This window comes from Argiope bruennichi, chromosome X1 (assembly GCF_947563725.1).
Source record: "Argiope bruennichi chromosome X1, qqArgBrue1.1, whole genome shotgun sequence".
Lineage (NCBI taxonomy): Eukaryota > Metazoa > Arthropoda > Arachnida > Araneae > Araneidae > Argiope > Argiope bruennichi.
The window spans coordinates 47,268,871-47,294,056 of record NC_079162.1 but is presented as its reverse complement, the minus strand read 5'-3'; the positions used below and the strand labels follow the sequence as shown (position 1 = coordinate 47,294,056).

At 26.7% G+C, this 25,186-nt stretch overlaps 1 protein-coding gene across 12 annotated transcripts in view; it reads left to right on the top strand.

The window, feature by feature from the left end:
- The first annotated feature begins 11,908 nt into the window (after window positions 1-11,908).
- Window positions 11,909-25,186, top strand: part of LOC129959546 (uncharacterized) — a 109,603-nt gene continuing 96,325 nt past the window's right edge. For 5 of the 12 annotated variants that reach the window (XR_008783454.1, XR_008783455.1, XM_056072434.1 and 2 more), the window contains exon 1: window positions 11,909-12,891. The gene's annotated coding sequence lies outside the window, so the exon portion shown is untranslated. Of the gene's footprint in view, window positions 12,892-14,898; window positions 15,047-16,730; window positions 16,778-24,418; window positions 24,504-25,186 lie in introns of those variants that run through there. The other 7 variants (XM_056072438.1, XM_056072435.1, XM_056072430.1 and 4 more) reach the window with 5 other exon arrangements.

Here is a 25,186-nt window from a genome sequence, read left to right as displayed (position 1 = left end):
TTTATATAAGTATAGATTAAAGTAAGCATTTTCTGCTCCCTTCATTGATAGTTAAAGCTCTTGGATTATTGCAATGACTTCAATTTAATCCTCCCTAGCATTTTTTTTTTATTGTTAGTTTTGAAAGTCTTATAAAGTTTTGTAAATATATCTGAATATAAATTATATTGGGAGCAACTGAAAAAATAAATTTAGAAACTCTAACTGAATTTCTTAACCACTAAATATTAATTTTTCCTCTAAAAAAATCTGCAGGTTTATTAAACTGTTTAAATTATAAAATTTTTAAAAGAATGTTAATGATACAAATATGAATTTCTAGACAGTGTGACGTTAAAAATAAACTTATTCTACCCCATTTTTTTTAAAAATAAACTGAATTTTCGCATATTCTTATCATTTCAACTAATTAAACTAACAGGTATTTTGCTATAATTTAATAATTGTTATTAAGTACTTCATTTATTATTATGGAAATTAAATAGGCCATAAAATATTAATATCTAAAAATCTATAATAAAGCTCAATGTGTGTGTGTTGGCGCTGTACAGGCCAGGCCGTTTGATCTACAGCTACCAAATTTGGTACATGTATACCTTGGAGGCAGGAATGTGCAGCTGGGGTCCCTTTTTTTTAAAAAAATTTTTAATTAGAATTTTAATTATTAATTAAAAACTAATTTTCCCGCCAAAAAAATCTTTATTTCCCCACTGCCAAATGAGTAAGGCTTCAATTTTTTTTCACGCTAATGAGGTTAGGCTTAATATTTTTGACTGATTATTTCAAACGATTCTGTTTATTTTCTTAATGTTTGATGCATTTAAAATTAAACATTGTTAATTAATCGATCTTCCAGATTCATTCTGAAGTGCTTTTGAATTAAAATAAAACAGAATAAAGGAAATTAAAAATTTCTAATCTGCATAGCGTTACCCCAAATGGCGTAGAAAAATCCACGCACTTGTGTTACCATAACTGGCGTTGAAAATTCACGCATGCACATTGTGTTCTGATTGTTGACAACTATTTTCAACGGATGCGGACTTGATTTAAATTATTTTTAGGTTAGTTGTGTACTTTTGTAATTAAATTGTATTTATATTAGTTATATATATTTTGTATATGCTTAGAGTTTTAAGAACTTCATTTTTTAAGTAGTTTTTTTAAAACCTGTTTTCGACCTATTATTTTAAACGATTCCGTTTATTTTCTTAGTGTTTGATGCATTTAAAATTAAACATTATTAATTAATCGATCTGCTCATGATGAATCTGAGAAAATTTTGTTGACAAATTCTTGAGATATCATATAAATTAAGAAAGATATTCTTTAATGCCCATAAGGTTTAAATCCTCAGAATTTGAATAGAATTTTCAATATGTTATGAACTTTTATTACCTGTAATGCTGTCAAGATCCCAGGGTTTATTTCATCATAATTATGTTGTTTTATAATTGGCCATTATTCTAAAAATATACAACTCATTCTTGGAACAAAAAAAAACAAAAAAAAAAAAAAAAAAAGCTGGGCTACTAAAATCATGAATTGCTCCAAATACAAATCTAAAGGAATAAAGTATGATTAATTTAACAATAAAATGATTAAATTCATACAAAAAATTGCTTGAGATTTTACTGTAGAGTTATTACACAAAAGAAAATTAATCAATATTAAGAATGATAAAATTAGATTCTGAAAGATTTGATCTAGACATATATCAAATCTGTGAAAATCATATTAACTTCTCAGCTTTTAAATCTAACTTTTAATTTGAATTTATACAGAAACAATACTTCATTTTTATTAAAATATTTATGGCAACTTTTTGTGTGTGTGTGTGTAAAAAATGCTTAGTTTATTCATAATGAACAAATACAAATTTTAGCATTTGAAAAAATCTTTCCGACATTTCTATACATAAAAATCAATATTCAAAATTAAACAAAAGATGTAATGCAATAGCAGTAACTTTTCATTGAATTTAAATTGAAAGAAGCAAAAATACATCATTTATATTTACAGTTTCATTTAGAAAAAGCTATAACAAATAAGAAAACGATGATATTTGTATCAAGTAGATTTACTAGAACAATAACATTATACCACGGAAAACAATGTTTGTTTACATTTTTATTACATAAATTTCGATGAAGCTATAGTGTAACTATTTAAAAAAGGACAATTTATCTACAGTTATTTTATAACAAATACAATTTTCAGTTATTTCTAAAATTTTTGAAAGATTAAAAGTAAAACATTGTACTTTTAAGGCCTGAATATAAACAATGGAATCGCAGATTTTAAAAATTCATACAAAAAATATTTACACTGAAAATATAAACATACAGTTTTGTAATAAATGGCAAAAAACAACCTTTTCAAGCATGCACAATAGTAAATCTATCAACAAAATCTATAATATGAGAATAGAAATAAAAAGCTTTTACATCCTTTAATAAATTCTAGGTATATTTCCAGCAATTTGGATAATAATTTAATATACATTGTTTTTCATTGCTGACATTATTTAAATACATAAATACAAGTAAAACTTTTTTTTTCAAAAAAATTTTATGCCCCCAGTAAAGAAAATATACAAATAAATACTGTAGTAAATTTGAACTTTAATTATGCAATATATATATATATATATATATATATATATATATATATATATATATATATATATATATATATATAATAAATCATTCAAAGCATTTTCAAGAAAAGGTTATAACAGTTTTTACCATTAGGTTGAATAATATTTTTTGTGAGATTATCCATTTTTTTTTTTTTTTAAACTTGAATATATGGACGACCACTTGTCAGTCGTTTGTTTCTTGCAACTCCAACAGCTCTTTGGGAAATGGATGTAGGTTGCATTCTTTTTGCTACTCAAGCTTTCTCTTTAGAGGAACATCATTGCCAAGAGTTAGCATTGTTTCTTACTGTCCTTCAGATGATGTCTTTTCTAGACCATGGTGCGTAGCGTCATGAAAAGTGCTTAGATTTGAAAAAAAATTTCAGAAAAGGGCCTTAAAAAGTGCTTAATTTTCTCGTGAAGACGAAGAAAGCTTTTCGTTTTGTTTCCCCACAAGTTGAATATGATAATTCGAAATCATGGTCGTGAAGGCCTCTTAACAGGATGTATCAAAAAAGGAAGCCAACAAAAGGGAAGAATTCGAAGAAGTATTCCAGGAATTCCAGCACGTATTAAGATAATGCTTAGTTATTCTTTTTCCCCCCACCCTCTTTTTTTTGCTCCCTTTTTCTTCAATAGTGTGCATTGCCACTTATTAAAATACGGGAAAAGTTATCTGGAAGGGGCAGTATGAAATGCATACTATGCAATAACTTTTGCGAATCGAAAAACATTCTAATTACAATATTTAATGTTTTTGATGTTGAAGAATTTATTTAAGTTATGCCTGGTATGTACATTTGAAGTTTTACGTGTTGTTAAAGAAGAATATGCAATATGGTCCGATAAACGGAAAATATAAAAACAGCAGGAAGAATTTGATGCGCCAAGACGATATATCAAGCTTGGGAAAAGCTGCTTTAAAAACAACATATTCAATCATCATTCCCATTAATATTTCGGAATTCTCATTAATTCTCGTTTTGGAGCGATTGCTTGAACGATCTACGACATGTATTCAACTGTATTATATCGAATTGTAATTAATTTCGGAATGTTATGAAATTATGCTAGTCAATCGCGTAAAATCTGGTATGATGAAATTTGAACTTGAAGGTTAAATTTTCAATGATTGTGATATTTTTTTGTATACCCCCATCCATTTGAACATTTTTATCTATTGGACTAATCTTGCCAAATTTGTTTCGATTAAGAAAAAAAGAAAATGCTGTATAATGGTATTTAAATGTTTTTTAAGAAATAGAAAAAAAAAGTTGTGTGCAATTTTTTTTTGTCAGGATATATATTCAATCATGTTATAAAGATGTTTTTTTTCTTTTTATAAGTTATATAAAAAAAGTTTTCCCCAACGAAATCCCTCTTTATATATAAAGTCTTGTCCTGAGTAACGCCCAGCATAAAGCCATTGAAGTTAGGAGCAAGAGATTTCTGAAGTTATTTTTTGGGCATTACTAAGAATGGATTTCTCACACTTTTAATTCGAAGTTTAATTAAAAAATAGATTTTTAATGTGTTCCCATCATAACATAAAAGCATATTATCGCATAAAAATGACTTTAACACTGTTTTAAAGGTAAAAAATAAATAAATAATGAATAATAAAAGTTTTATTTGGTCGAATGTAATTTTTAAAAAATAATATCTGAGAAATTAGCTTTGGACACAGGTTATAACCAAGATTTTTACTATAATGTAATTCAAATGATATTGCTCCATTGTTCTATCATCAATTTCATGACAATTTTGCCAGTCATATGGTGATAGTCATAGGAATGTTTGTGTGCTTAGTTTCATAAGATAGCAAATAAAATTACTTAATAGAATGAGATAATGCAAATTTACTCTTTTCATCCCAGCCACATTGGATCTAAATTGTTGTTGCTTATAATAAAATCAAATAAAAAATTTGTGGTCACGCTGAGCTTCTACATCACTATCAACATTTTCAGAAATGTTTTATCTATTTGATATTTTATTTTAATTTTAAGAAACGTTGAAAAAGCTCACATCTTTTTTGTTAATCGTATAAAATTTTTTTGATATTAATAGCTTTTTCATTTTTATGATTATTTCTATGCTTTTGTAATACATAAAAAGGCATAATTTTGCAACAGTAGATGTTGTTCAAATACAAAAATAAATATTAAAATTCAAAAAATAAGCATTTAAAATTAATTTTTAAGAATTTTTTTCAGTAAAAACTATGCATTATTATAAAACAGAAAAAAAAATAAATATATACTATGCTTAGAAGATATGCAGTTTACGTATGCATACTTATACAAAGGTGCTTAATTTTTGGGGGTAAGGTGCTTAAAATGTGCTTAAAAGTACTTAAATGTTGCAGCAGTTTCTCACCACGCACCCTGGACACATTACTGCCTTTTCAAAAGCTGTTGGACACAAATAGTTGTAGAAAATAAGTTGCAACTTCAAACTCTTGTAATACTATTACTTATTCTAATGCTACAGATTTTTACTTTAGAAATTAACTGTCGCAGAACTTCTAGATATATATCTGTAATTCCCAGAAAACTTTTATTTTAAATTTTTTAATACCCTTCATAATAATTATAAAAATTTAAAAAGAAAAAATAGATTTTGTTAAAAAAAATATGATTATTTACACCTAAAAATGGAAATTTCTTTATCTGGAAATTCCTTTTCCTTTATTCCTTAAAAATTTCAAAGACTTCTCCTTTTAATTTTTGTATTATGAATTTTTTATGCATTTGGCAAGATTCACAAGTTAGAGAAGTGGCATTATCTTGTACATGCAAAGTACAAAATTAAATATTGTTCTAATTTGCTAATAGATTATGTTACAGAAAAGCTTTCAAATTTTAGAAGTTGTTGTCACTTAGCAAATAACCATTTAGAAATAAAACATGGAACAATAGTTTCTTATCTTGTTCAGAAGAATCAAAATTTTCAAGACCATCTCTAAATAATTTCATTAATTTTTCATGTAATTCTTTCTTTCATGAATTTTTATCACTGCATGAATGAATGTTACCATTTAAAGAATAGCTCAATGTATCATGAAGTAACTCAAAAATAGAAGGAGGAATTCCACCAAGGGATTCATTGTTTCTATTAATTGTTGGAATTTCACATACATCAAAATGAAGTGATTGGTAAAAATCAACTGATGGAGTTTCCTCTCTAAGTGCCAAATAAGCTATTTGATGTTTTTCTTTTACTTAAATTGGAGGGTAGTTTTACAATAAACATCTTGTTAATTATAAATAGCAAACTGGTGTTTTTACAATAAACATCTTGTTAATTATAAATAGCAAACTGGTGTTTGCAAAACTTTCCTAACCTTCCAGAACAGCAAGACAGCTATTCTGGAAATAAAAATCAACAGAGCAGAAAATAAACATCCATTTATTTAATATGCTCTGGTTTGATAGTATTGGTAGAATGCAATGCAGCATTTCCAGCATGGCTATATAAAAGTCTATCAAGGTAATATCATTATATGCCTTTACTCACGATAGGACTTCATCTTTAAATATTTTTTGGGCCATTTCTGACAAGGTATTAATGTTGTGACTTCTGATGGATCCATCCCAAAAAGCAAGGCATCAAAATTTCTTCCTATTCCAACTTTTCAACCAGTAATCATTCCATCAAGGAAAAGTTGGAATATAAAGATCAATACATCCATCTGCATTCAAATATGCTTATTCTGCATAAGCTGGTGTCTTAGCATACATTATTTTTTGAAAATGAGACGAGTTATCTCCTATAATCATTTGGGATTTCATTTTTAGAATTCCACAGACACCTTCAAGCAGCATGCCTTACATGAAAAATGTAAAGGTAATGTTGACTTTCAGGCCAAATTTAATTTAAAGCAGAAACTTCAGCATCTGAATCAACTTTAATGAAAGTTGTAAGATCTCCTTTATGATGGAAATCTGATTATTTTGTAAATATTCAAAATTAAGGCAAAGTCTTGTTTATACAAATCCTCTATTTGATCTTTTATGATGAAGATTTCCCACAGGTACTGCTCCTACAGCACAAAGTGAAAGCATGAACAGCACAGAATAATTTTCCTGATCATAGAAAGTAGTGGAATCAACAAAATTAATCTCTTGCAATGTTAGTAATCTGTGAGATCTTTTCATAATAGGGTCACAATCACAACAGCAAAAGAATATTCGCAAAGGGTCACTACAGTAAAAGGTAACTTCTATATTGTAATTTTAAAAAAAAAAATGTTACTTTTTCTTTCAATTTCTGATATAAAAAGCATTGTTTTAATGGTTTAGAATTACGAATTTTTTTTCTGCATGATATATAAGCAAATATGATCAATAAAGATTTTATGCTATTACAGAAATTTCAATAAAAAGGAATTTAGGAAACAATGACTTAATGATAAAAAAAATTAAAATATTGTTAGTAATCTTCCAAAGACATGTGTAAGCTATGAGTTAGAGATTATGTAATAATCACGTTGTATTTACAAACAATAACATTTAACTGATATGTTACAGACAATAACATTATGAGGCTATGAACCTCATTCTACATGCATCACTTTTTAAAAAATATCACCTTTTCTACATTTTTTCTCCAGTTATCTAATAAAATTACTTGGTACAGCTCAAAAAATAATTAATTATAACCCTTATAATTTTCAATTCTAATTTCTAAATCATACCCAATCATTGAAAGTACTATGCATTTTCTTGGACTTGTTCATCCTCACATTTAAATGATAAGATAAATGTTAATGGATATTGTGGTGAATTGCATATAAGCCAGTAACAGCGCTTCTGCCCGAACAGCTGTTTGGCATAATCGGATCGTTACTGGATTACTAACCAAAAGGTCCCAGGTTCTATCCGCGCATGTCCCTTACGCTACAATATGTATAAATCGCAAATGTCTTAATACATGATTAAACACAGAAATTAAGTGAACTACTGATCTTAAGAAATGAATAAAATAAATACTTTTAATTATTAAAATAATGTCTCATTTCAGGCTTAAATTTAAAACTTGCAAATTACTTCAATTGTGCCATGCCCATTTTGAGATCCCAGATGAAATTTCAATCTTTCATACCAATATTCAGTAGTTTGAATAGGATTAATACAATATTATTTGCCAGATCACTTGGCTGGAAATCTGACCTTCATCTCCAGAATTTCTTTGTGGAATTTAGCTACTTCCAATGGTCTTATGAAATAATATTAAAAAAAATGTAAATAATTGAAAACAATCCACATTATTACATGGCAAAAAAATATCACTCAAAAATATTAATAAATATAGCATAAGCTCATTTAAAAAAGAAATTTCAATTAAAAATAAGGAGTGAGAGTTTTATAAATTTAAAATCTATGATAATTGGTTCTTATGCAATTAACAATGCTAATTTTACAAGATAAAAAAAAAAACTGCAAACAATTGGCTTGAGTCACATTTTTAACATGCTTCAGAATAGTAAATTAAAAAAAGTGGAAGAATGAAAACAACAAACTGGCATAATTATTACTAATTAATTTTCAAAAAATAAAATTAAAAAAATATACATGTAAAACCTTTCTAAATTTTTTTCGAGAATAGTAGATTGTTATTTCATCATTCATTTTTTTTTGATATTATGTTTAATCATCATCCGTATCAAAGAAATAAAAAAAAAATCTGTGCTTTATCTTTGTGTTCTATGTGATTATTAAAAAACTCTACAGTAACTTGGTTTAAAACAGTTTTGAATTTCTGACTTATACCATCTCTTTGGGGGGAAAAAAAAGGCTAAAATTACCAGAAAAACATTTATGTAATTTAGAAAAGTATTGAAATAAATATTCAGTTGGCCATTTTAATCCTTATTTACACATGTCATTCTTTAAAATACAAAAAAATTGTATCTAATTTTTTTCCTCATTTGCTAGTAATTTTCTGCATTCAATACATTCATGAGAAGATAAAAACTTTTTTGCTAAAAAACCTGATATATATGATAACACATTTTCTTCCACCATATTTAGAGTACTTATGTTCAAGTTATCCATGTCATATTTTTTCTATACTTCATCCAAGTCCTAAAAATTTTCATTTATTAACTCGCACAAATCTTTTTTGTTTAAAGAGGTAAAAATCGATTTAAGTACTAGAAGCATCATCATCCTCACAGTTTTTATTTATTGACTGTTTTAAAAAATCAGTAATTATTACTTTGTGAATAGTATGTCTGAATTTGTAAGCATCTGGATTGTCTTGGAAGCCTCCATGTCATCTAACAGAAGAAAATGTATTCTCTAAAGTATCTTGATTAAATTGATTGGTAGGATAAATTTGACTTTAGTGAATAAATATTCTGAAATTCCAATGAAAGCATTTAAAGTTAAGATTCCACCATTTTTACATGGTACAACAATCTTCCTATTGTTTTTTCTTGATCTAAAATGCCATGTTACTATCTACTTTATATGTCTTTCCAGAACAAAATATAGAAACTCTCCTTTGTTAATGCACATAATTCTTTCTTTTCATGATACAATGCTCTTGAATTAACAGGTCAAATAGTTTGTCAATCTTCCAAAGGATCTCTATATTATTAGCTGCTATATGTAAATTCAAAGCAGCTGCAACTGAGTGACTTAGTACCTACAGAAATAAAACAAATGTTGTAGAAAACAATTCAGGCAACTTGATTCTTTTTAATTAAAAAACATTAATATATTACATAATTAATATAATACATTATTGTGAATAAGCCAGCAATTAAATAAAAGTTAAACTTCCTAGTGAATCAAAGAAGCAGAAATTAATCTAAAAGGTGACTTTGAATTTACTATCCATTAAGTATGTAAATTAATCTTCATTCTTTGAAAATAAAACAGAATATAAAATAAAAATTTTGATCAGACATTTTGGAAATTTTTACAGAATATAATAAGTGTGGTAGGTTCATCCGTAAATGCTTAAGTAGATGATGTAGAAAGTTTTAGAACAGATATGCTGAAATTCACAGTAAGAGAAAAGTATTATATTATGACTATCTCTACCTAAGCCTGCTTTTTTTAAACAGTTTGCCAAATTGGGACAAAAACCTGAAGTTCTTTCAACATTATAAGTATATCTGAAATAATTTACATAATATTAATGAAAAAATTATGACTAATGTGAACAATGATACTGCATACATAGTGAAATTTTAATCAATGAAATGTGTTGACACATTTTTAAAGCATAAAAAACTCATGAAGATTTATTTAATTAAATTCAAATACCTATAAGTTTTAGATATAATAATCTTACTCAAAAATGAATGTAATAACTTGCATGAAATTTAAATAAAAAATCAATAGAATTTTACAATTTGTGTTGGTAGTAATTTTTCACAATTTTAAACAATGTTCATTAGAAAGTTAGAATTTCTGCATTCATACACACACGAAAATAACATATAGATTTCTGAATTAAAAAAAAAACCTGTACAAAGTTGCTTTGCTTGGGAAGCAAAATATTTCCAAAAACTTTCATAGGCACTTGGACTATGGAGATATATTTGAAGAGCAAATGCTTTTTCTCTTGCTGACCACCATCTCCCTTTGCTAGCTCTACATTGCATTCGTAGTTGAGATGTTAAATAATCATACAAATGTGGTTTGTTGGATAATTTTGCTTTCAACTGGCCCAAGAAATGAGAATGCTTTTCATAGTCTTTTTTTTAGTTTTGAAACATTTGATAATAAACTTTTAATTTCCTTGTTTTTGGGATGACTTGTAGATGCTCACTTGTGTCAAATGATGTTGCTGTTGGAGATATCAGATTTATAGAACATGAATGTGTACGGTCAGTAACTGTAGGAAATGGACTGTGGGACTCAGGCAAATGTGAAGTTTGAACAGAAAGAATGCCATCAAATATAGAAGGCAAATCTTCTTCAATATGAGGAAAAGCAAATTTTGTTAATCTATACTTTAAAGTATTAGTGAAACAAGAATCAGAAATATGTTTGTCACACAATTTAGCATTCCTCCAGACATATTGCGAATTCTCTGGTATCACATCCCATTTAAATGCTAAAAACCATTTATTATATCTAGAAAATATTATCTATTACAAGATTGATACAAGCACAGAGAAAAATATTAAACATTCAAATTCAGAGCTCTATTACACTAGCAAAATTACAATAAAAGATAGAAAACATTCTGCCATCACATCATATTTAAAGCATTAAGTCCATTAAAATATCTTAATGTAAAAAATTTTAAGAATCAATGAAATATAACTAGAAATGTTATTTTATATGATTAAATTTACGAAATATGACAGTAATTCAATAACACAAACGGAAATTTCACATGTTCTCTAAATAAGATAATTTTAATTCGTTCTAATTTATTTTCCTATTTAATTTCAAAACAATTAGTAAGCATACTAGCACTCATCCGAAGGAAACTTGAATAATATTAATCCAGGTGTTTCATTCTGACTTCTACAACAAAGACAATATCTAAATTTTCTCACAGAGAATTTTCTCAATTTATCCGGAACCAGGTCAGGCGTTCTCATTCATTCTAAAAATATACAAGATTCACAGTACACAAGGAAGAAAAATCTAAACATATAAAATAAGAGAAAATGCCTAATAATTATTTCAAATAATAAATTCAAATAATAATTTCAAATGCAAAGAGTCAAAAGAGAATCTTCAAGATTCCATCAAACAGGCAACAGGCTCAAAATGTCGGTGAGTTTCGGTTTCGTTTCAAAAATTCGCCGCTTTCGTTTAGTTCCTGTACAAGGGCAACAACAGAGGGCGCTACAACCGTTTACCAAACATCGAATTGAGACCTTTGATTCTCTGTCTCTGTGGTACAATCATAGAAATACCTAATCTATTTCAAAGTTCGGGGTGGATCCCAGCACAGCCACCTCTTGGATTTTTTTAATTTATTTTTATTTTATTTTTTATTATATTTATTTTATTTATTTATTTTATTATTTTTTATTTTATTTTATTATATTATTAGTTATTTATTTATTTTATTTATAATTATTTCTGTCCTTCAAGTATCGTTTTTTAATTGAAAAATAATAATAATAACATATATTCAATTAGTAGTCAACTTGGCGAGATTTCAAATAAGTCGCCAAGAGGTGGGCCCGTCTAGGATTTTACCCAAAGTTCGTATATGGATAGCTACGTCACCCTCTCTGTTGATTTCCTTGTGTCCTTGTGTCTCTTCGCAGAGTGCGCGGCGGTGTGAACCATTGATATTGTCGATTTTCTTCAATGCTTGAAGGAATGGCCGCCAATCCAACCCTACTAAATTGTAAAGCTCATTTTATAGCTATTTCTTGTTGTAGACCCATTGAAGTTCAATTTTTTAAAGAAATGGAATAAACTCCCCCAATACCTGAGGTTTTTGGTCTTTAAATGCTGTTAAAAATCTTCAATCTCTAAAAAAAAAAAGCGATATTTTAATACTGAAGGCAAAAAGAAATGACATTTTTTTCCCCTAAAAATGTAAATCAACTACTTGCAAGTACAAAAATACACTGTTTATTCAATCATATCTGTATGTGAAGGCCCCCCTGTTGTAAATAAATCAAGTTTTCCATTTCGCGGTTTGTTTGCGGAATTCGTTTATCCGTTGGTTGTCGCGCTAAACAGGTCGCATATTCCCATTCTCAACACTATTTCAAGTATGGAAGAAAATAGGGCAATATCATTGGTTTGCACCGTAGCGCACTCTGTTAAGAGTGTATGACGTCATTGTATGCGAACTTGGAAATAGTTTCAGTTCGTATTGCTCGGACTATACGTAAGAATTTCTGAAAAGCGGATTTATCTTTGGGCTTTATTGTGTGATTCCTCTCTATATTTTTTTTACCTTTTGTTTCCGGATTAAATGGATTTATCTGAGCATATTACTATAACAGCCGAGAATTTGTCTTCGAATTTCGAAAATGAAAACAATGAAATAATTTAGTAGCTAAAACTTCAAATTCATGGATGATATCAACGAATGGATAAAAGAATTTTGAAAATCAACTAAAGTGTTTTTTATTGGCATTGTTGCCGGAAGAGATTTGTATGGGGACATTCAATAAGGTGCCATTTACACAGAAGAAGGGAATGAATAAGAAGGGAATTTTTAAAAAAAATGCTGAATGCCTTCCCTTTTTTATGATGAAGATAAAACTAAATACTACACACATGAGAACTTAAGATGATTTTCTAAAAGTAAGTTTATTTTAATTTATGATTAAACATTTGCAGTTTTTAGAAATTTAGTTTATTAAGCTCATGTTTGCAATTAATTTAATTAAGAAATTTTTACTGAAATATTTTAAGCTATTTTATTTTTATTATAAAAATTGTTGGAGATTTTATGTTAATTATCTTTTCAAATGCAGTTATATTTCATTACAACATATTTATTTTCAGAATTTGACATTCTAATCAGATTATTGCTGCTGATGTGAGAATTGTATGAAATGAAATTTCATATATCTATCTATAAAAATGAATATGTATTTAAAAATATGTCATTCAAAAAATGCATATACTAAAATTATGAATAAGTTCAGTATTTTGGTTAAAACTAATTATTTAGGCCAGACTTCCAAAATGAAAATAAACTAGAGTGTATATTTATTCTGATCTTATATTGAATAAATGCTTTATTTGAACATTTTTTTTTGTAAGTAAAAAAATTTTAGGAATTTAATCTATAAATCCACTATCTGCATCAGATTATTTTCATTTATTTGATGGAAGTGTATCAGTTTCAAAATTCAACTTTGAATCATTTCAGGGGAGATTAGCTGAAACAATCAGTATTATTTCATTTCATATAGTCTTATGACTTCTGTAACTTCAACATTTCTTCTTTATCTAAAGATTGTAGAGAACAGTTTGAAGATTATTTTGGTGATGGTGTGAAACCTGTAGAAACAACCAAAAACCACACAAAAATTCTGGAGAGGAAGCGCGATTTCCTGACAAATGATATGGAATATAGTAGAATTAATTCTGTTTGAAGAACAATTGAATATTGGTGTAAAAAAGGGAGAGTTCATCTGATATCTTGAAATGGGCCTCACATGATTGAAGTAAGGTGCAAATTCTAAATTTAAGATCTAAATGGACCATTATTTTAATCATTTACAGTATTTATTTCAGCATTTCATAAGATCAGTTATGTGTTTAATTTTTATGTTTCATATCTGTTAAATCGTGAATTAAGAAATTTGTAATTAATACATATCTACTAACATTTAGGTTATAGCTTGAAATGAAAGGATAAACAAGACCAATTAAGTGCATAGTGCTCTCAGTGATTGGCAATGATTTAAAAATTAGAATAAAATAAATATAAGGGTTTTTGACTAATTAATTTACGAGCTATACTGAAGAATTTTATTTAGATGGATGAAAAAAATATAGAAAAGTTGATATTTTTAGAGAAGTAATCTATGCATAATGTGGTTCACAGACTTTTATATTGGATAAATGTTATTGTGAGTGAATATAACGTTCTTATTCCTGCAATTACATTAGATGCAATTCTCCTGCAATTACATTAGATATTTGAAGATTATATTTGCTTATATGCTATGAAGTAAAAATTCATATTTCTAAACCTTTGAAATAAGCATACTTTTTATTTCAGAAATTGAAGGAAAAAGTAGCAATTTATGAAAAAGCAATATAGAAGTTGTCTATGAAGAGAGTCCTTCTGCTGTTGCGATTATGATCCCTATTATAAGATCTCGCATTGTATAAACATAACAAGGGATAATTTTTCTTATTTCCACAAGTTCCTGTGGTCTGGAAAGTCATTCTGTGATGTTCTGCTACAGGAGCAGTGCCTGTGTGTATATTCATCTTAAAATGTCAAACAGAGGATTTATATAAACAAGACTTTGCTTTAGTTTTGAATATTTTGAAATAATCATCATTCCATCATAAAAGGGGTCCTACAACTTTTATTACTGATGATTCAGATGCTGAAGTTTCTGCTTTTAAGAAAATTTGGCCTGAAAATTGGCATTACCTTTGTATTTTTCATGTAGGTTGGGTTGTTTGGAGAAAGCTTTGATATTCTAAAAATGGAATTCCGAATAATTATAGGAAACAATTCAGTTTCACAAAAGAATGTATATCGAGATATCAGCTTGTGCAGAATAAGCATGTTTCATTGCAGTGGGCTATATTGACCTTCATATTTAAACTTTTCCATTACAGAAACATACTTCCTGAAAAGTTGCAATAAAAAGGAATCGTGGTGTCTTGCTTTTCAAGATGAAACCATCAGAGGTCACAACACTAATAACATCTCAGAAGAAAATTCTATTTAATAATATTCAAGGATGAAATTCTATCATGAGTAAAGGTATATAATGTTATTACCTTGATAAATTTCTGTTCGCCCACACTGGCAAATTATAGCAGAAGATTACAGGAAATTGCTAATTTAAAATTCTGAATTTTAATATGATACTAAAATATTTCTTGTAAGATAATTCTCACAGAAGCTTCTTTTGAATATCGACAAATTTTCAGTTACTTATTTATTAAATAATATTTCTATTTAAAAAGTTAATGGTATTTTTTTTTCCCTTGTCATAAAAAATTAGTATGCTAAGTTTCATTGCAATCGGCTTAGGCGTTTAGGAGAAGATGTGGGGCACAGATGTATAGACACGACTTTCATTTATACGAAGATAGCATTTTGTAAATTTGCGACATAATAAAATGCTCTTTTTATTTAAGTAAAAGGAAAATATTCTAAATATTATTAAAGTGACAATTATGATTAAAAAATAGATATCATACAACAATGTATGCATAACTAATATTTTTATCTATTTCATAAAAAATAGCATTTTTTTCTTATTCTAAAGTATTTATAGCTGCTAATTTATGTGATAAAACTAGATTTTTTAAAAAAAGGACTTTTCATCATCTGTGAAATGCAGCTAGTGTAATTTCAATTTGATGTATGTACGCTTTTAATGGCTATCAAAGGTTTTATAAATCAAATCCTCTTTTCACCAAAAATATAAAATTTTAAACATATTTTACAACTTATGGATGCTAGTATGTGTTATTATAATCATTTATATTTCAGAATCATCTTTGGCAAGCAACATCTTTTTTGTATAAATAAATAATTTGGATAGTTGCTACAATTATATGCCTCAACTAAAATAAATTCTAATGTATAAAAAAAAATATCGCTACAACACAGGAGCTATCCCGACTAAATTACACTAATGTACAAGTCTAATTGCTAAATGTAAAGATAAATCGCCAAAAAATTTTTTTGCGAGATGCTATTTGAGATCATGGGATCAACCAAACCAATCAAAGTCAACTGAAATTCTGCGCAAGTGTCCTGCGCATTACTCGAAAATTCTGCCAATAACGTCATGCTTATATACTAACACCGCATATGCCGCTATTCGCAGTCGGTAAGGAACGCTAGTATATTATTGTGTGTAATCTTAATAATTATTTTACAAAACATCTTATTATACAGAAGTGATTATTAATTTAAGGTAAGCTATTTTTAGCTTATTTCAAACTTACTTAGTTTATTTCAAACTTACTTAGTTTATTTCAAACTTACTTATTACTTAGGTTTCAAAGCCCGTGCACATGCCCGGCAAATACTTAGACAAAGGATTAGCGAATGAAATATAGATTTCTTGTATGTTTTTGAATAATCTCTTAATATATTTTAAGTAAATTTTGGATTAATTGCATTTGAAAAAGAATTAATGGGTATTGCAGTCGTATTCAGTATAAACGATCCCTTTGTCTTTGCAAATTCAACGAACTGGTATTCAACTGTGGAACATTATTTTGCGCCATTTTATTTTAATTCCGTTAATTTGTTCTTGGGTTGTCTCGTATATAATTTATTTTTAAAGGGGATAATCTGAAAATAAAATCATCATAGTTATGTTTTTGAGTTACTATAAGTGTACTTTAGGTGAATAGTTGATTATTAGTTTAATATTTACTTTTTGTTTAGTGCATAGAAGGGGAAAATAACCTTCTCTGGATGCAGCAGTTTTATGCAGTGGAAATACGATGTTTGTAAATATGACATTTTTATGTAAGAATTATTTGCAGTAACAGTTAATTTTGTAAATTTGAAAACTTATTTTATTCTGTTGGATGAGTAAGTGGTAAAAAACACAAAAGCTAAATTGCTGAGAATAATAATTTATCAAAGGATTAAAAAAAAAGACATTTTTTCGGTAGGCAAACAATGCAGGAGGGGTGATAATTTTTCCAACTATTGTTATTTTTGCACTACTTACTGGATTTTTATTGTATTTTCTTTTTATTATTACTATACATGTGTATAAGTTCAATGAAATTTTAGGAGGGAAGAAAAATGATAATCAGTTTTTAAGTTTGAAAATTAAGGCTTCGAATAATGTCATTTTCACAAATATCCACTGAACTAAAATAATGATTTAAAAAAAAATTTAACTAAATGAGCTCTTGAGGTGTTTGCTGCAATCTTTAAAAAAAAAAAAAAAAACTTGGCTTTGTGAATTTAATAAGGCAATTTTATCTTTCAATGCATAAATTGACTTTTTACATTTATACTGCAAATTTTTCCTAAATTTCTTTAACTTGAGTATATACTGTATAAGTAAAGCTGTTCTTAAAAAAATAATAATCTCATGAAAGGAAGTAATCAACTTGAAAATTACCATATTTTATTATACTAGTTTTGATTTAGATCCTAATTTAAAGCTACATCAAAAATTTTATATGCAAGTCCATTTGTAATTTAACTTCAGAAATAAGGTTGTATATTTTGTATCTGCGAATTACTTGAAAGTACTTAAATCCATTTTTATCACAGTCGAACAATGTTAATGTCAATGCATGTATGTAATTTAACCCGACAGAAGTTGTTTCCTATAACTAAAAAATAACAGATTCTTATGATTACAAATTCTTAAACATTATGTCTGAATAACCTATTGTTTCTAAACATTGTTAGCAGTAAATCCTACTGAAGGCTTTCATGGTATACTCATAAATGCTCTTTCAGTTAATTACAACAGTAATATTGCTAAAATGTTTCTTTGTAGCAAAAAAAGACCATCTCATTAATTGCATTTTTAAAAAAAAACAATATTTATAATTGCTCATAAATGCTCTTTCAATTAATTACAACAGTAATATTGCTAAAATGTTTCTTTGTAGCAAAAAAAGACCATCTCATTAATTGCATTTTTTAAAAAAAACAATATTTATAATAAGTGTGCATTGCCATTGCCCATTTCAAAAATTACAAACTTTATATCAAGTAAAGTTAGAATATTGGCATTTTCTTTATTGATTGTACTGTTTTGATGCATTTGGCGATTAAATTTGAAAACTTATAAATTTAGATGTTGGCTTTTTTTTTTTCGAAAAAAAATTTGGTTACGGAAATATTGATTGCTACTAACTTTTGACATAGAATTATTCTTATCAAAATATGCATTATATACTCTTATTCTATGAATCAAATTAATAAGTAACTCTAACAAATGTGCAGAGTCATTTTCATTGATCCTTTGTATGAGATACTTTTTTTTTTCCTTTTAAAAATATGCAACTACTAATTAAACAGCCTGTGAATGAATAAATTTTTAGTTAATGTTAAGTACCAGTTTTTGTTTTTAAAAATTTATAACCCATTTTTATTTAAAAAAGATTACAGTTAAGTATGTTACTATTCTTTTTTATATAACTTACCAAAGATATATTTCCAGGTGTTGGAAATTAAAAGTGATAATAAAATATTAAGTTATTCCTCTAGATTTTATAAAATATGTAATTTTACAGAAAACAAATTTTTTGTGCAATTTAATCATTTATTTCTGTTTTATATATATTTCAGTTATTTTCATCCTTTCAGATATTTCAAAGAAATTTCTTTTATTATAGCTTGATTATGCAAAAGCCTGTTTTTTAGAAAACTTACAATTTGTCTTGTGTATTGTGAAGAATTGCAAATCTTGATTAATATGAAGATGTCAATGTGAACTACTATTTTAAATGTCTGTTCTGCAGAGGCATACCCAAAGGCAGAAAAGTTTGGGAAAGAGCTCTGGTTATCACAACCATTCGGCACAAAACTGAGGGAAAAATTAGCTGCATTTGAGATAAAGTTTTTTTATTAAATCATTCCTCAGATAGATAAAAAGTAAAACAAAGATTTTTTTCTCTCCTTTTTATATGCTGATACATCATTTATTTTCAGAATTTTCAAAACTGAAAGCATGATTTCAGTTCCCATCTCAGTTTTTACCTTGGTACTGACAGTCGAGTTATGAACATTTCAATATATTGTTTTGATTAAAAAATAAAGAAAGTTATATAGCCATAATATAATTGAATCATTTGAATAATATTTTTTATAACTGAATTTCCTAGCCCTTGTATTTAAAATGCGTAGAAAAAAATCAACCAGATATAGGAAAACATACAAATTAACTGATTAGTATATAGTTAATGTTTTGAAAAAACTACTAATTTGCATAGAACTTCTCAAAATCAAATTGAATGGGAAAAAGCCAGGAATAAATTTAGCTATAATATTAAAAGTGTCAAGTGTAGAATCTAAACAATAAAAATTTTGCTGTGCTAAGAGGCCTAGATCTAATAACAAACAATTTGATATTTTGACTTTTTCTAGAGGTACAGTTGAATTTGTTTTGTTGCAAGTTCAAATCGCAGAACTGTGAAGAGATAAATGTAGAATTTTTTAAAAAATCATCTTTCATATAACAATTAGAGCTGCACTTGTAAATGAATTTTGCCTTGAAGGTACTGCTTTGTCTTTGAAAATAATTCAATTTGAGAAATTTTTGTAGCCAAAAAAATAAAATTTATTAAATAGTATTTTTAATTGTTACTCATAAATGCTTAATCTAACAACATCTCTTGAGTTACATAAGCTTATTGTACTCTAAAATAGAAATAAAAGGTATAAATTTCATAAAAATTGAAAATATTTTCAATTATTGAAGTTGAGTGCTAAAATCTTGCCTTTACTTTTTAAAGTGCAACATTTGAATTTCATTATCTAGATTTTATTTTGAAGTAATATATTTTCATATTTAATAAATTGAATTCAGTAAATTTCTTCATTATTCAGCAGAAAAAGTAAGGGCTTTAATCATTATTCTATTCATGTTTTTAATATTTTCAATGTTTGGGATGCTGATTGCTGAATTTTTTCCTTACATTTTATTTAATGAAAAAAAGAATCTGAATTGATAATATATCTTTTGTTTAATGATACATTTCAGAAGTTCCCAAAATTGCTTATGCTATTTAAAGTTTTTATCTGTATTTAAACAAAAAGAATTCAGAACAAATAATAATATCAAATTTTTATTTGCATCATTATAAATTTTATATTACCAGCTTTTGACTCTAATTTAATATGAAACTTTCTTACTTAATACTTATACACTTGAATTTCTGCTTTGTATAATTCTGTATTCTTTTAAATTATAGTTATCTAAATGTGTTTTCTGTTTTTATTTAAAAAAATTTCTAAATTTGGTTTTAGTTTATAGCATTAAATTTATGCTTTTCTGTGTCTAAAATTCCTAAGAAATGTGACATATTATAATTTTTATGAGGATGGGCATTAGATTTTTTATTCATAAATAATACATGAAATATTGCTAGGTAATTGTTTTCTAATATTTTATATTAATCATTAAAAAATCTGGACAGATTACAAATCATAAGCATGTGCTTTTATTGCAAATGAAACAAAGTGTTCAGAAACTGAAATAAGCTATTATTATAGGCTAATATATATAATGTTTTAATATTTATATAAATATTTATAGACATGAATTGTATGTTATAATTTAAAATTACTACTGGTTTAACCATCAAGTTAGTTGTATTTATTCAATAATGTCACCGAATATTAATTTGGCTATTGAACTTATTTAATTTTTGTTACACTGAGGGAAATGATTGATAAATATAAGTAAGAAATAAGTTGGCTAATACAAAAAAAAAAAATATTATTTTTGAAATTAAATTTATATCCATAGACAAAATTAAAAAATACTTAATGCTGTTTAACTTTAAGGATTCGGGCTTTTAAATCTGAATTTCGAAATGGCACTAGGCAGAATGTATTTCTACAAAAATGTTTATATAATTAGAAACTACATATTTATACAGTCTAAATATATTATATAAACTAATAGCTACATATTCCTTGATTCGTATAAGGAGAATTCTTCTGGAAGGTTAGATTAGTTTTGAAAACATCATTTTGCACTTTATTATTATCACAATGTTATGGTAAAAACTTTCTACTAGTTGAAGCAAAATAAAAACATCAAGTAGCTTATTTGACATTTGATTAAAAAGCTCCAATCATTTCAATTGGATGCATGTGAAGTTCCAACAATTAATAGGGGCAGTTTATCTGTTGAAGGAATTCCTCCTTTTACTTCTGAGTCACTTCATGCTACAGTTCATCAGATTATAACATTCATGCAGTGATAAAAATTCATGGGAAGAAGAATTGCTTGAAAAATTAATGAAATTATATACTGGTGGTCTAGAAAAATTTGATTCTTCTGAACAAGGTAAGAAACCCGTGTTGCATGTTTTATTTCTAAACAGTTATTTGAAGTGACAACAACTTTTAAAATTTGAACGCTTTTCTGTAATATAAGCTATTAACAAATTAGAAGAATATTTAGTTTTTACTTTGTATGTACAAGAAAATGCCACTTCACTAACTTGAGAATCTTAACAAATGCATTAAAAAAATTCATAATATAAAAATTAAGAGGTAAAAATATTTGGAATTTTTCTAAAATCATGTTATTTCAGGTAAAGGAATTTACTCTTTTATGTATTAATATTCAGATATATTTGTCAAATAGATTTAATTAATGAATAAACTGAGAATTTGACAAAGAATTTTAATTGATTTAAAAAAGATTTTCAAGAATTTGTAAGAATTTTAATTTTAAAATTTTCTCAATATTTAAAGGTTTAAATAATAATAAGAATATTAATTCTTATAATAAGAATATTTAAAGGTTTAGTCTATTAAAAATAGCATGGAGAGGGGGGATAAGTTTATTTTTAACGTTACACTGTGTAGCAACTCATGTTTGTATCGTTAGCATTTTTTTTTTTTTTTTTGTAATTTTGAACTGTGTAATAAAGTTGCTTTTTTTTTCACTGGAAAAATGAATATTTAGTAGTAAAGAAATTCAATTAGTGTTTCTAAATTGATTTTTTAATTGCTCTCAAAACTATATATATTAAGATATATTTAATAAACTTTGAGATATTCGAAACTAACAATAAAAGAAAATATGCTGTGCTGGATTAAACTGGAATCACTGTAATATCTTCGATTATTCATCAGTAGAACAATAAACACAGCATTAAAATGAATGATGCATAGAAATATAAGGATCTAAGATTTTGTTCCTTTTGAATAGTATATAATATCCTGGCTAAATATTAGAAAATTTTAAGATATGATATGCTTTAAATCTACTAAAACACTTTCTTCACTTACCCATTCATTTCCATTGAAGCGAGAGCACAAATTTCAACACCGAAGGAAAAAAAGATAAACGTATTATTTATACTAATGGAAAAATTATAAACAACTTATTACTATGCAAACAATTTACTTTTTAACTAAACATAAATTAACAGCTGATAACCTGATGTTACCTGGAATTAAAATATGTTTATGCATAGTGTTTTTAATGTAAAATCTAATTTTGGATAAATTATAATGCATACAATCCTTTTATTACTTCCCACTACCTGATTGACTGCCCTTGGTCTTTTATGTTTGCTGGATAATGAAGGATATAACAGTTTTATCCTTTCTCTCAGTGTTTTAGACACTATTAAATTAAAGACTTTAATTCAATGAAAATGAAACCAAAGATAAGAAATAGAAAATTCAAAAAATAGTGGAAGAATAAAGCAGAGTCTTACTGTCACATACTTTAAAATAATCTGCGTTAAATTTAAAAAAAATGAATAAATTTACAATTAAAGGAAAATTACACAGAAAAGAATTTAATATTATTGAAAATTTTAAATTCTGAATTTTAATATGATGCTAAAATATTTCTTGTAAGATAATTCTATCTGAAGTTTCTTCTGAATAGCGACAAATTTTCAGTTACTTATTAATTATATAATATTTGTATTTAAAAAATTAATGGTATTTTTTTCCTTGTCATAAAAAATTAGTATGCTAAGTTTAATTGAAATCAGCTTAGGCGTTTAGGAAAAGATCTGGGACACAGATGTATAGACAAGACTTTTATTTATACGAAGATAACATTTTGTAAATTTGCGACATAATAAAATGCTTTTTTATTTAAGTAAAAGGAAAATATTCTAAATATTATTAAAGGGACAATTATGATTAAAAACATAGCATACAACAATGTATGTGTAACTAATATTTTTATCTATATATTTCATAAAAATAGCATTTTTTTTTCTTATTCTAAAGTATTTATAGCTAGCTGCTAATTTATGTGATAAAACTAGATTAAAAAAAAAAAGGACTTTTCATCATCTATGAAATACTGCTAGTGTAATTTCCATTTGATGTATGTACGCTTTTTATGACTATAAATGGTTTATAAATCAAATTCTCTTTTCACCAAAAATATCAAATTTTAAACTTATTTTGCAACTTATGGATGCCAGTGTGTGTTATTATGAGCATATGATCATTTATATTTCAGAATCATGATTATTATAGACAAACATCATTTATTTCACAGTTAATTTTTTTTCATTCATATATGACTGTATTAATAAAACATATTTTGTTTTCTATGTTCACATGATAGGCATTAATACTTGAATTTTTAAATTATATGAAATTTCTTTTAACTTAGGTTTGAAAATTAATGTTTTTAAATAAAAACTTTTCACATGTGAAACTTCAAGTGATATTATAATGTTCCTTTAAGAATTATGATTACAAAAGTTAATTTTTTTTTACTATTTTTTTTCATTCATATATTACTACATTTATAAAGCATATTTTGTTTTCCATGTTCACATGATGGGCATTAATGCTTGAGTTTCTAAATTATATGAATATCTTTTAATTTAGGTTTGAAAATTAATGCTTTTAAAATAAATACTTAGTGATATTATGTGAAACACATGCGAAACTTAGTGATATTATAATGTTCCTTAAAGAAGTTTCGTTCATTATTGAATTTTCTATTACAGTCCTTACAAGGGAGCTTGTACTCCTTCACAGGCTCCAATAATTCTTTTTTCGGATGGATTTTTAAAATATGGCGCTTTAAATTCCGCTTGCTAGTATATTGCTGTTTACATTCTGAAAATACTTTAAACATCACTCTCGTTACTGTCATTTTCAGGAATGGGATTCGGAAGTCATTAAAAAGCGAAGATTTTCAAAAGTGAAAAATAAGGTAACATAAACATAAAAGTAAATTGACGCGTTTGCTGCTCGAGAAAGCTGTGCTAGCTTTTGGAGCATGCGCAGTTTTGCCTTTGGCAAATTGTTAAGGCGAGGACTAAGGTCTAGTCTACTTGTGATCATGGGATCAACCAGACCAATCAAAGTCAACTGAAATTCTGCGCAAGTGTCCTGCGCATTACTCGAAAATTCTGCCAATAACGTCATGCTTATATACTAACACCGCATATGCCGCTATTCGCAGTCGGTAAGGAACGCTAGTATATTATTGTGTGTAATCTTAATAATTATTTTACAAAACATCTTATTATACAGAAGTGATTATTAATTTAAGGTAAGCTATTTTTAGCTTATTTCAAACTTACTTAGTTTATTTCAAACTTACTTAGTTTATTTCAAACTTACTTAGTTTATTTCAAACTTACTTAGTTTATTTCAAACTTACTTATTACTTAGGTTTCAAAGCCCGTGCACATGCCCGGCAAATACTTAGACAAAGGATTAGCGAATGAAATATAGATTTCTTGTATGTTTTTGAATAATCTCTTAATATATTTTAAGTAAATTTTGGATTAATTGCATTTGAAAAAGAATTAATGGGTATTGCAGTCGTATTCAGTATAAACGATCCCTTTGTCTTTGCAAATTCAACGAACTGGTATTCAACTGTGGAACATTATTTTGCGCCATTTTATTTTAATTCCGTTAATTTGTTCTTGGGTTGTCTCGTATATAATTTATTTTTAAAGGGGATAATCTGAAAATAAAATCATCATAGTTATGTTTTTGAGTTACTATAAGTGTACTTTAGGTGAATAGTTGATTATTAGTTTAATATTTACTTTTTGTTTAGTGCATAGAAGGGGAAAATAACCTTCTCTGGATGCAGCAGTTTTATGCAGTGGAAATACGATGTTTGTATATATGACATTTTTATGTAAGAATTATTTGCAGTAACAGTTAATTTTGTAAATTTGAAAACTTATTTTATTCTGTTGGATGAGTAAGGGGTAAAAA